Here is a 12,014-nt window from a genome sequence, read left to right as displayed (position 1 = left end):
CTGTTTTATACAGCAAGCTAAATATTTCTTTCAAAGTATTAGAACAGTTCAGCCACATGACAGACATCTGTCTAAAAATAGCAGCAAAATGAAAATCCCTAAGTGTCAAACTGGCAAAAATGGTTCATGTATATCAAATAATACTTTAACCTCTCAAAACTAATGCAAGTTTAAGCAGCGTAATTTCGTTTTAACACGAGCAAATATTTAACCCCTTAAATGCGGCCGTGGACAGCTGACCCCCCCCCCCCGTGTGGCGGGGTTGTATCGCGGTCTGAGTACCAGTGGGAAAATATTTGCCAAAAATCAGAGATTAACCCTAGAACATTAAAATTTTTGTGGCATATAGTACTTACATTCAGCTTTCTCCTGAGACAGGTGTTGACCCTTCGTGGACTACCCAAGGACTTGTGGAGACTTGCAAAGTTGGGTAACAAAGTCTTCACTTTCACACCTCCAGCAATCCGGTTTCCCCTCTACCACAGCCTCAATCTGTCACAGTACACTTTATACTACAACGTACAGGTAGTTTGGAATCCGTATTTGTACAATAAGCACTGAAAATAAGGCTACAATCAACGGAGCGTACGGCTGACATGCAGCGCGGTGGCGGTCTTCCCGTCACTGAACACACATTTCCCTTTTCACAGCTAAAAACACGTATACTACATTATTTTCCTTCATAGTACTTCCCAAAGGCTCGCATGGCACTATTATGGCCATAAAAATCACTGTCACTGCCAGTATTGTGAAGCGGGAATGAGAAAGACCACCGCGGCGCGATTTTATTCTGCCTTATGCCAGTCACTTTATTCTCGCCCCTGTTGGCCGCTCGCACTTCATTTCTATCGCTCACTTTCACTCTCACTGTCAGTTTAGTGCCTTATTCATCAATGTCACTGTCATTAGTTATAAAAATAATATTTTCTACACACCAAACTGTCACTGTCATAACATAGAATAGAAAAATATGCTTTCAACTTCTTACACTGGAGTGACCGTCACTCTCAATACTTATATTATTACTATGTACAATAATTTACACTGAAATCACTGTCAGTGCTTTTACAACTACATACACTAATTTACACTCAACAGACTGTCACTGTCAGTACGTACAAGAAAACTAAACACTAGTATCACTGTCACTCTCAGTATTATTTTCAAGATTTTTACCCTTATTTTCAATAGCTACTCAAGCTGTGCTAGGCACAGGAATTGTCTTTTCCTGCACCTCAGACTGAGCACTCGATAAAGTGTCTGATTCAGCAAGGCTCGATAACACTACAACGTCACTACCGTAGTCCATAGAAGCTTTCAATAATTCTAGGCCTATAGCTGACTCACTCAGGCCCTTAGCACTTCCTAGTAAGGGTTTGGACGGGGTAGAGGTCACAAAGCCCTTTTTCGGAGGGCTGGAAAGCACTGACTTGGAAGAGCTAGAATTAGACATGGTGTCACCTTCAAAGACTGCGGTAAACTGACACTAAACAGGGGCAAACCGCGCAAAAAAAAGCTAGTGTGACAACTGAGGAAACAAGCATTTCCAATTAGCATAAAGTGCTTGCGAGAGGAAGGCGCAGACTGACATGTCTGAGCTGTCTGTGCGCTGCCATATATCACGGCGAGGGTGGCCGGGCAGCGGTGCGTGGGTAGGTAAAAAAAAAATGATACTTGGCAACAATGGAAGTCAGTGGTACAAAGGTCAAGTGTGCTAATAGTAGCTAAAGGGTGGCGGTACTGATAGAAAATATCAGCTGGAGCCTGCTTGCCCATGGTTATTCAAAATTTACTAGAATAGCAAACGCGACGATCCGACGTTATGTCCTTTTCGCCGAGTGTCGCAAACGTGACGATCCGCGTTTAAAGGGTTAAGGAGATATGTTTAACTTCAACGGCCATACCACGTTGAGTACACCGCTTCCTGTCCGATCAGCGAAGTTAAGCAACGTTGGGTCTGGTTAGTACTTGGATGGGTGACCACCGGGGAACACCAGATGCTGTTGGCATCCCTACGTGTCAAGTGGGGTTGGTGGAGGATTAGTGCCCCTCCCTGTAAAACAATTAACTCTAAGCCCTTGGCCACCCCGTTTGGGATACATGGCGTCTGGCAATGAATGAATGAATGAATGAAAACAAGGGTTTCTCGATTGAACGCGACTTTACACGTACGTGATGTTTTCATATTAGCCGCATGCGCCTTGGACAGTCCCATGCAGACAGACCGTCTAGGGGACGGTTTAATTTATTCAGTTGAAAATATTATATATATATATATATATATACATATATATATATATATATATACAGTATATATATTGTATCTGTTTCATTATGGTAAATTAAGTCATTACATATCAGGACAGCAGAGCAAGGAGGGGGAGCAGCGGGAGGTGGGGGAGGGCTGGAGGTGGGGAAGCGGGGTGAGGAGGGGCAGCAACAGACAACGAGTGATGTGTAGATGAAGTGATACAGAGTGTTGTTATTCTTTGTGACCTACTTACCATAATGAAAATGTTGCTTTTACTGTATTGTTTCTATGACCTACTAATGCATTAATAATGTTAAGGAACTTTCACAATGCCGTGAACGAAGCAAAACTGAAAGAAAATCCATGTAAAAAACGAAAACATTACTGTATGCACTTGGGGAGAAGTAAACAACGCTTCGGCCAAACTAGGGCTCAAATTTTGTTTACATCTCCCCAAATATCCTGTTTTTGTTTTTTAATTGGATTTTCTTTCAAATTAATACTGCTGCTTTTAAGTTTAGAGCAGCATAACTTCCCAAATGGGTAGACTTTTCCAGAATCCAGGAATGTAACCCCCAATATTACCATTGTTTCTTATGGGAAAATTATGTTTAAATAATGCATTTTTAGATAACGCAACCTCTTCAGGAACATAACCCTCGCATTATTAGAGAAATTACTGTATTTATTTAGTCTATGGAAAAATCTTAAATAACATACAAAGCGTTAATTCAAATGACAAGGTAACAGAAGTAAAGGTAATTATTATTCTTAACTAATTCAATACATTAATCAGTCAAGAGAAAACTGGATCATGCAAGATCCAATAAAACAGTACCCATCTCACGTTCTCTTCTGCTACTCTGATCAACTTTCCGTCTGTTAATCATGAAGAATGTCCGAAATAATAAGAAACAAAATCTTATTTGTGGAAGCAGACTTATTAGTCTCTTCACATGATTGTAAGATGAATGTAAAATTATTAACCCGCCGCATCCCAGCAAATTTTTCACCAATGACCCCCCCCTTAATCCCGGCAGATTTTTTATTTATTTATTTTTTTTGGCTAAAACCTCCACTTTTTATGAGAAACATAGAAAAATCAGAGAGAGAAAGTGCTCAGCTGAGTTTAGAAATACCAGTAAAGGTAACAATACCCCCACCTTAGTACAGTAAAAGTCCAATATTTCGGCATCCAATTCCCCGGCAAATCTGACATTTCGGCAGTTTTGAGAAATAGTCCCATTTACGAAAATCTCCAATCGTTCGGCAGATTATCCGATTTTTTTCGTCAGTCTTGAAATTCTCCATGAGGCTCGCCAGCTAGCTACCCGCCTTTACCCGCCTTAGTGAGTGAGATAGTGAAAGTGATGGAACGAGTCTACCACTGCCATGAAGCTCAGAGGCTAGCTCTTTCTCCTATAGCATAAAGAGAGGACAAACATGTAGTGAGTCTAGCATGGGAAAGAGAATCTGTTTCGCCATTCTTCCGAGTTGTTGCCGTGCTGCTGCTGACTTCTCTTGATTCTTCTGTGTGCTTTGTGAACTTCGTACCGAAATACCTCTGAAATTACTATTCGAGTGTGCTGTAAGCACCGTAACATCAGACAGGAGCTTTGTAACACCTGAGTGGACCAGCCGTGTGTTGTGAACAGTATAAACATCTTCTGCGTGCTTTGAAAATGGCCTCCACGTGTGGAAAGTTAACTGGTGTTAGCAAGAAGCGTACACAAAAGATGTTGACTATTGTACATATGTACATATTGTACATATGTAAATAAGGAACCTACTATAAGTTTAGGTAAGTGCATGTGAACTTGTAGGCCTACTGTACCATTACATTTATATACAGTATGTTCACTAATCTCTTTATTTTTCATATTCATGTATAGTACTGTATTCATTACAGTATTGTACAGTATCAAACAGTATACAGTATTCTCTCCAAACACATTTGTAATGATATGAGTAATGATGATAGTGTTCACCGAAACATATAAGGTACTGAGTGGGTAGGGTTTTCGATAATTCGGCAATTTTGATATTTCGGCACTTGCCTGGTCCCATAGATGCCGAAAAATCGGACTTCTACTGTACCATGTTCTCTCAGGCCAGGCTCCAGAGAAGACGTTTTCTTGGGAGGAGTAACTATTCCATCCCACTCATTATATGTAAATATTTATTTATTTGGTACGAATTTATTTGTAGTACAAGAGTATATTGGTTTTCACACAATAATATAGGCGATATAAGTGTTGTTCACTCACCAAACACATTAACATATGGCACCTTCCTTTACGACATTACCGCCTCATCACTTCTGCTTGTTTCTTCCTCTGGCTTGTTTCTTCCTTCGTCCTCCACCTCAAGAATCATTTTCGTCTTGAATTTCGTCATTGGAGAAACCGTGATGCAACGTCATTACTGGCCAGGTCACTGCTAACAGGTGAGTTGCAGAGAAAATGGCATGCAGGGAGGAAGGGGGGGTCAGGTGGGGCCAGGCATTATCCCCGCTTGGCGCTGGGTACAGGAAGGTCTCCCACGTATGCCTACCAAAAATCATCTGTGAAACTTGAAAAATGAGCAAACGACGGACCTCGCAATTGCAAAACATATGGACATGTTGTTGAGTGCCATCGTGAAAAAAACGTGGCAACCTACCCATACGTTGTCGGGACGTCTCGGTTTAAGGATTATGAAAATGCTGTACAGGTTGGTTGATCTGACTTCAGTGATGTCCCACACAGTACAGGGCTATGAGTAAGCATAGTGTCAGTTAGACTACAGTGATTCCTTGGTTATCGTGCACTTGGTTATAGCAGTTTTTGTTATCACTGCAAGATGAAAATCTGCACTCTTGCCATTATTGTGCATTATTCAGCTAAAAAAACATCACTATCACACACCTAAGTTGGTTTTTGCCATCAATGATGGTGCAACATCTGTAGTTTCTAATGGCTCTGAGGGAATAGAAAATGAGTCTCTACTGAAGGAGTTAATTCCAGGTGGTGGAGACCACTTTCCACCCACTAGACTAAGAATCCCTTACCTCAGGCATATCTTAGGTCTCTGTATGGCACATGTTTCTTCCTTATTGTGCCTTTTACAGTCCCTTACCTCAGGCATATCTTGGGTCTCTGTATGGCACATGTTTCTTCTTTATTCTGCCTTTTACATCATTATCTATTAACCTAACCACATCTGTGTGTGTTTCTGTTACTTACCATAAGTTTGTACAGTAAGCCCTTATGTTTCATGAGATTTGGGTTTGCGAATTTACCTTTCGCAGGAAAGCCCAAAATTTCCAAGAACTTATGCCTCACAATCAAGAATTCACCTTTCGCATCAATATATGGGGTTCTGGTAGGCAAGGCGATCGTTAGCTGTTGTCCGCCATGTTGTCTACACAGTTCCCGCCAGCTGTGAGACTGTGTGTATGGTGCTCTGGTAGTGATTGCAGCTGCTGTCACTTTTTTTGTCTTTCCCTTTGTTCAGCTATTGTTCTTGTGAGGTCTACCTGTACTGTATTATGGCTTCCTCTTCATTCACTGGAGGACTAGGTAACAGTGGTGATGGTGGAATACTGGAAAGTTCAAAGGATGGAAGCAAGAAGAGAAAAGAACGTTGTTAGTATCAAGTTGGTGTGAAGAAGAAAAAGTATTCAGCAGAAGATAAGACGAAGATTTCTCTGGCTGGTGACCCATTTATTAATCATTTCTTAATATTTTTATCATATTCATATGGTTTTCGGTTATTCTGCTATCCTGTTTTATGAGAATTATATCTCAAGAGTGAGAAAATGAGTGACTTTGGGAGGGGCTCTAGAACCAGTTAGATTTTTTACCAGTGAATAAATACTTGGAGGCGCTCACCATCCACTCACTTGATGAAGTGCTGCTCTCGGATGCCTGCCTTTTCCTCTTCTCCCTCCTTTCCTTCCTTCCTCTTCTGTCTTTCTTTACTTTATTCTTTCCTCGTCCTTCTGCCTGCGGGTGACATTACGCTCTCTCTTTTGTCTTTCCTTCCTTCATGCTTTCCTCTTTTTCTGCCCATGGGTGACTCTACACTAAGTGACAAGCCAAATGATTTCCTGTACACTAGGAAACCATGCACTATGCTGGGTGGTAACCATATAACCAAATTATGGCGCCTGGTGGTTTAGTGGGTAATTGTGGCACTCCAATCGGATTGAACCAGTGAAGGTTTATATCCAAGGGATGGTTGGGGTTATTGCTCACGTAATGCCACTAGGGGATGAGTGAGGCTGGTCACTCTCATCTTAAATGTCCGGACCAACATGCTTAGCCCCAGGCTCCTACACTCCTCACGGGGTAAGGTAGGATTGGATGATGGATGGGTGGATGAATTAAATACTTTATGCTTCGTGAGATTCTGGTTTCGCGCCAACCTCATGGTACCAATTAGACGCAAAACTTAAGGGCTCACTGTATGTATTCCGTGGGTCTAACTCATTGTAAAGTGAGAAATATGGGATTACAAGTGGGGTGCCAGGTACCAATTATGACAAACCCCATAGGTTCTGTGCTTTCATTATCAAACACTAGGTGCAGTACCAATTATGCATTATAACCAAGGGATCACTGTACAGAACCTGATTTACTTAAATCAGTCCATGATTCTAGCTATTCTAACTAGGATGAAGTCAGAAAAGAGCTTTTTGTGCCTATACTTCTAGGAAGCTGAAACTGGAAGAGTGGCTGAGGCATGTGATAATGACAGTGTATGACAACCCATGTACCTCTGTGAGTAGGTGGAGCACACTGCAAGGCATTTACTGGTATACTGTAAGGTGGGTGTGCACCAGGGATTTGCCTTGCATATTGCCCTTGTGTATCACTAAGTGGTGGGTGGGGGCGCTCACCATCCACTCACTCGATGTAGTGCTGCTGTTGGGTGTCTGCCCTTTCCTCTCCTCCATCCTTCTTTCCTTCCATCCTCTTCTGTCTTTCTTTCCTTCATTCTTTCCTTGTCTTTCTGCCTGCAGGTGACTTTACAGCCTCTCTTCTGTCTTTCTTTCCTTCATTCTTTCCTCTTCCTTTTGCCTGTGGGTGACTCTACACTGAGTGACAAGCCAAATGGTTTCCTGAACACCAGGAAACCATTTACTACGCTGGGTGGTAACCATATAACCAAATTTTGGCACCTGGTGGTTTAGTGGGTAGTTATTGCACTCCAATCAGATTGAGCCCATGAAGGTCTATATCCAAGGGGTGGTTAGGGTTGATTGCTCATGTAATGCCACTCAGGGATGAGGGAGGCTAGTCACTCTCATCTTAAATATCGGGGCCAACGGCCTAGCCCCAGGCTCCTACGCTCCTCATGGGGCACTGTAGGACTGGATGATGGATGGATGGATGGATGGATGGATGGATGGATGTATCACTAAGCTTAAAGTACTGAAATGGGATTTCAAGTCTGTGCTACCATGGGAACTACTGAATAAGGGTGATTTGATTTGACTACTGATAGCAAGGAGAGTACTGTGGAAACATTTAGGAGGAGGAGAGTGGGTCTGCAAGGTAGAAGCCTGAGAGTGAATGTAGGGAAAACAAAAGATAATGTTTAAGGGTAAAGAGTGGACAGCTGCCTTCTGCCATGTGTAGAAAGGGTATTCACTGTAGCTCCATCTATGGAGCGTTTGCAGAGGGCAGCTAAGTATAAAGGATGTTGCAGTGTTAAAAGTAGATGGCAGAGTACATCATTAACTATGGGTGAATCATATGAATATCATGTAGTCTAGGAAAGGCTGGAGGAAACTGATGTTGGAAATGTAGCTCTTTAGTATGCTAATACTTTTTGGTACTGGTGGAATATGTCTGGTGCATGAGGGTGGTGCAAAGTTAGCTTAACTACAAGCCTAAAGTAGCTGGAAGAAGCTGAAATTTGTTGCCCCTCCTGACAATGAAAGGACTCACTCACTAAACCATATATGAAAATAGAACATTATGCTTTGTCTAGTGGGATGCCGTACAGTATGGTGGTGCAACAAGGGCAGAAAGATGTTTGCAAAACTGGGCATAATGAAATCAAAGTGGTGAAGAGGATATGCAGTGCTACACTCAGGGATAGAACAATGTGTGTGTATACTCGGGAGATACTCGGTTTTTTGTTAGTGCTCATGAAGTGATGTGCATTGGTAGGCTAAGGTAATACAGTAGTCCCTCATTTATCCAGACGCCCAGTATCCGGACGTGTCCTTTATCCGGATGCTGGACCTTGGCGCCATTAAACCATTATCCGAATTTACTTGCTATTATCCGGATGTAAAAGTTCCCGAGAACTTCAGCCAGCCAGCCAACATGTTCAAACATTTGGTATCGTGGCCGCTGGGCTTGAGCCGTTAGCGGAAAGTAGTCCATAACCCACAACCAGAGGTAAAATGTCCGTCTGCCCCTGTACTGACTGGCCAACGTCGCGCACTCATCCGATCATTCCCAACAAACCTCCAGCACCCACGTAATACAAGTGTAACCCACAAGCAGTGTCAAAACGTTCATACCCATCCTCACAGAAAGTTCAATGTCACACAGCCACTGGGCTAAGTCTTTCCCAACCACCACCATCATCAAACACAGACCACAAGCCACGAGTACACATTTGGTGACAGCAGCCGTCTGCCTCTCTACTGAACGTAGAAAGTCCCAAGGTCACTTTGAGTTGTGTTTTTCCGCATGGCCACTCGGCATCTAACAGACCACAAGCCACGAGTAAATGTACGGTAAAAGCACCCATCTGCCTGTTGATGGAAGGGGGAGAATCCTGCCCACAGCCTCACTTCTCCCCCCCCTCCATACCCTCCCGGCTCCCTCCTCACTCCCTCAGTTCCTACCCTCCTCCGTGGTGATAACACTGACTCGTGAATTTTCAAAGTTTTTCCCAATTTATTCAACTACTATTAGTTATGTAGAAATTCCGAAGTGCCCATGAGAAAGCTCATGAAATTTTGCATCTAGATATATGCTTAACTCTTGGAAGGTGCAGGCAAAATTTTGCACTACGATGGTGGAAAGTTATATGAAGGTAAATTTCACTCCTGAACACTTTATTCTCACTGCATTCCTGTACTTTTACTTATCAGCTTTATGTGTCTTGATTGGCTCATAGTATAAACACCAGTGAAGATAATGGTGTACAATTTATACCAATATAACCAATTTCCAGTGGGATATTTGTCTGTGGAATATTTTTTGGGCCCCGGGAGCAATCATTCGTCATAGATAACTGATTTTCAAATCGTCTTCAGGTTTTTTGTAGATTTTGGTTGGTTATGCATTGTGTTTGTGATATTTAGCATTAATATGGATAATCCTACAGCTACCACAAATTGACTTAGGACCTCCCCCCACAAGGTTTTAAAAAACACAGAAATCAGTATATTATAATGTTTGTTCATCAAATGCCATTCATTAATATGAAATTATGTTTCCCTTGTTTTTCAGGACCAGTTGGATACATTTTGGCATGGAATCACTTAGATCTCTAAAGTACAGTAATCTATGGACATTTCTTTGCACCGAACATTTGTCAGTTCAGTCTTGAGGTTGTCCAGATTGGCTGTCTTCTTCTCTGCCATGATTTTCTTCATCTTAGCCCAGCAGTTTTCTATCGATTTAGATTCGGACTGTTGTCATGCCAGTCGAGGACCTCAATCCGATTATCCTGAAGCCATTTTGTCACTTTTCTAGACTTGTGACATGGATCTGAATCGTACGTGAAAAAGTCGCACCCATGAATAGCAAAAAGGTTTAACAAATCATCTCTCAGAACTTGAATGTACCAGCCACCATTCATCATCAAGTTCTTAGGAAGAAAGTAGAGGCCCCCCCTTCCCATTTCATCTGAGAAACATCCCCATACTATTACTGACTGTGGGTGCTTAACAGTCGGTACTGTGTAAGCAGGGTCATATCAACTACAGAAGGCAGGGCAACAAACCTTGGCAGAATGCACCTGGCACACTTAAAATGTGTTTTCATCGGAAAACATAGCTTTTCTCCACTCATCCGATGTCCATTGTGCATACTTCTTAGCAAACTGAACGCGCTGCTTCTTCATGCGGTCAGTGAGAAGCAGTTTCTTGACTGCGGTGCGGCTTGGCAAACCCAGCTCCTTCTGCAAGCGGCGTTGGATAGTTCAAATTGAGACATCTTGTAACAGCCGGGGATGCATTCTCTTCAATTCTGCTGCTGTCAGTCGAGGATTCATGATTACTTCCCTCTTCAGATGCGTATCTGTACCTCTGGAAGTCATCCTCTTCTTTCCACCGCCATGCTTGTGCTCTTGTATGACATCAGGTGGCAGGCCGCGGGCTGCAGCAAGAATCTTCATGACGGTCGACTTTGCGCATCCAGTACGTTCACAAATCGTGTTGATTTGACATTATCCTGCCTCCATGCAACGATACAGACCCTCTCATCCTTTGATCAGTACTCTCCAGGCATGACAACTCGACTCTAGGAAAATAACAAAGCAAACAGTAATCTATCTATCTATTGCCAGACGCCTCAATCCCGTTTGGGGTGGCCACAAACAAATCGCCTCCAAGTCGCCCTGTCCCCCGCCATTTCACTGCCCTGCTCCCAACTCACACCCCCCTCTCTCATATACCTCTCCACCCCATCCCTCCATCTCATCCTTGGCCTCCCCCTCCCTCTTCCCCCCTCCAACTCACTCACATACACTCGCTTCGTCAGACTTTCACCCTCCATCCTCTCCACATGGCCAAACCACCTCAGTGTGTTGGCGGAGGGTTGGTGCCCCTCCCCGGAAAACAACTAACTAAAAAAACAAACAAACAGTAATACATATGAAAAAAGAGGGAGGCGCAAGCTTGGAGCGACGGGAACACATACTCCCACTCCCGCTTCTGGGCAAGCACTGATGTGCTGAGTGTTTCATCACCTCCCGGCAACACCAGAGGAATTGCCAGTTACGGTACTTCTTGCCCAAAAAATTCACTTGGTAGAGATGGAAACACTAAGCAAAGACAGACAACTTCCCCATTGCAATTTTGTGTGTAGGTCCTAAGTCAATTTACAGTGGGTGTATGTGTGTTTTGATGTCTCAATATGGTAGAATGACTGAAAAACTGCCAAAATTAGGAGGGGGTACTGTACATACACTAGTGTAAAGGTTGGGTGTTTTTTGGTTTTCAACATTTTTTTTTATTGGTTTTTGTGGTGTTTAGCATTACTTTGGATATTCCTATATGTGTTTTGATGTCTAAATATGGCCGACTGACCTGAAAATAGTGCCAAAATTAGGAGGGGTACTGTACATACAGTGGTGTATAGGTTGGGCGTTTCTTGGTTTTCATTTTTTTTTTTTATGGTTTTCTTGGTGTTTAGCATTACTTTGGATATTCCTATGTGTGTTCTGATGTCTAAATATGGCAGACTGACCTGAAAAGTGCCAATATTAGAAGAGGTACTGTACATACAGTAGTGTATAGGTAGGGTGATTTTTTGTTTTCAGTGTTTTTTTTTGCATGGTTTTCTTGGTGTTGAAAATTATTTTGGATACTCCTATGTATGATTTGATGTCAAAATATGGCAGAATGACCAGAAAACACTGCCAAAATAAGGATAGGTACTGTATATACATTAGTGTATAGGTAGGGTGTTTGTTGGTTTTCAATGATATTTATGCATGGTTTTCTTGGTTGTGGTAGGTGGGGACACTCACCATCCACTCACTCAATGTAGTGCTGCTCTCAGGTGTCTGCCCTTTCCTCTCCTCCCTC

The 12,014-nt window shown here is 42.6% G+C and overlaps 1 protein-coding gene and 1 non-coding gene across 2 annotated transcripts in view; one reads left to right on the top strand and one right to left on the bottom strand.

The window, feature by feature from the left end:
• Window positions 1-12,014, bottom strand: part of sti (citron rho-interacting kinase sticky) — a 421,549-nt gene that overhangs the window by 119,999 nt on the left and 289,536 nt on the right. The window lies entirely within an intron of this gene.
• LOC145417692 (5S ribosomal RNA) lies at window positions 1,891-2,009 on the top strand. The gene has a single exon (XR_013900555.1). It is a non-coding gene; the product is annotated as a 5S ribosomal RNA (ribosomal RNA).

The sequence above is a fragment of the Coenobita brevimanus genome, chromosome 110, assembly GCF_032717465.1.
Source record: "Coenobita brevimanus isolate Jiangsu-jjx chromosome 110, ASM3271746v2, whole genome shotgun sequence".
Lineage (NCBI taxonomy): Eukaryota > Metazoa > Arthropoda > Malacostraca > Decapoda > Coenobitidae > Coenobita > Coenobita brevimanus.
Note: the sequence above shows the minus strand (reverse complement) of the source record. Positions and strands in the feature narration are given on the sequence as shown.